We start from the raw sequence: 1,768 nt of genomic DNA, 5'->3' as shown, positions 1-1,768 counted from the left end.
TTTTTTTTTTTTTTATGATCAGGATGACGATAGAAGTTCAGCTGATTTGCTTTAATCATTAATCTTTTTAATTTGAAGCAGAGCCTGAGGCCTGCAGCTTCATCAGCCTGCATGTTTCCAGCCCTGCTGAATGAAAAGGTCAACGAGCGAAGAAAGCAGGTCGACTAGTGATGGGCCCAGTGATGCGTGGAGCCCATGGAGCTAAACGCTGTATCGGTGCGCATGTCGTTTCAAGAAAGTCGTGTGACCGAATCTGATACAGGAGTTGTTTCTGACTGACTGACTCACTAAGCTGTGATTAAAAACGTCTCTGTCATCATGATGCATCTGCTAAAAAAAAAGTTTCATCTTTTGAGGTTTATCATCAAAATAAAGAATTTTGGAGCAGCCTAAAAGGAACAGAAACAGTTCAGTTGTCTCACTCATTTTATTTACTGTTTGTAATGTACTTATTGTTTTTAAATGATGATTAAAAGTCCAGAAGCATCCGTTATACGATATACGTTTACATTATTTATTGGCTGCATCTAAAAATATCAAAGATATTTTCAATTTAAACCTAAATGTTAAATAATAAAACATAACCTAAAATGACTTAAATGATATAATTACTACTATGTCATCAAATCAATTTAGTTTATTCTGTCCAATCAGCTGCCTGTAGCGTCTTTAAATGTCCAGCAGGGGTCAGTATTCTGGGAGACAGTATCAATCATAGAGTCCAGGGTTCATGGCGACCTTCAGACTGAGCGGTACCAACCTGCAGAGCTGACGCTGAGCTGGAGGCCGAATCGAAGCCGAGAACAGAGGAGAGGAGGTCAACCGTGTCTGCATCCTGTCCCAGAATGATGATGTCATTAAATAGACTGCAGCAGAAGCCTTATTTTGGCTCCCCCCCTAAAAACCCAGAAGTCTGACCTAAGTTGACGTCGTTGAAGCACATTACCCACAATTCATTGCTCTATGTGACGCTTTAAGCAAAAAACTAACTGAAATATGGGGACGATCCTCCTGAGCCATTCTCATTTTAATGAGCATAAAATTCCCCATAAATCTGCCACAAATTATAGATACTAGATTTCTGTTTTTAGCTTTAAATTATTTTAGCAGTTAAATTACTAAAACATGAATCAGTTCCTTTCACTTCTGCAGATTGTTCAAGGTTAAGGGCGAGTACTGAGGGTCTTAAAGGTACAGAGGGCGATCTTTTATTTCTGGGTGGATCATCTCAATAATTGGTCCTCCTAACCGTCAATCATCCTGGTGATATGTTTACGTAAGGCCGTCCTACGAGCTCGCCCCCGTGTTCACTTACCAATGGGGAGTCTGACATAGTGGAAAAATTGCAAATATTTTGGAAACAAGCTTGTATGAGCAATGCAAGCAGCAACTTTAAAACGGCGTGCACGAGGAGAAATGGGCTTGTGCACGCTGTCGCACACGTTCCACCTACCTTAATATGCTTCAGTGACGCAGTGATTAGCGCACAGAACCCGTGTGCCTTAGTCCTCGATGCAGCCGACCTGGGTTCGAATCCGACCTGTGACCCTTTGCCACGTCTCTACTCCCTTTAACTTAAAAGTCGTACGGAAGCGGCTGTTCCAACCGTTGCATTTCTGAATTCTCCCGAGTGGAGCACGACTTTACACGAGTGAATAAAGTGAATGTGACTGGTCGTTTATTAGGGGGGTGGGAATGTTGTGGTGGAAGGTTAACAAGCAAGTTTGGTTGTGGCCGGTTTGTTGGAAGCATCTTGCTAACCAGTTAG

This window comes from Cyprinodon variegatus, unplaced genomic scaffold (genome assembly GCF_000732505.1).
Source record: "Cyprinodon variegatus isolate N-32 unplaced genomic scaffold, C_variegatus-1.0 Scaffold329, whole genome shotgun sequence".
Lineage (NCBI taxonomy): Eukaryota > Metazoa > Chordata > Actinopteri > Cyprinodontiformes > Cyprinodontidae > Cyprinodon > Cyprinodon variegatus.
Note: the sequence above shows the minus strand (reverse complement) of the source record.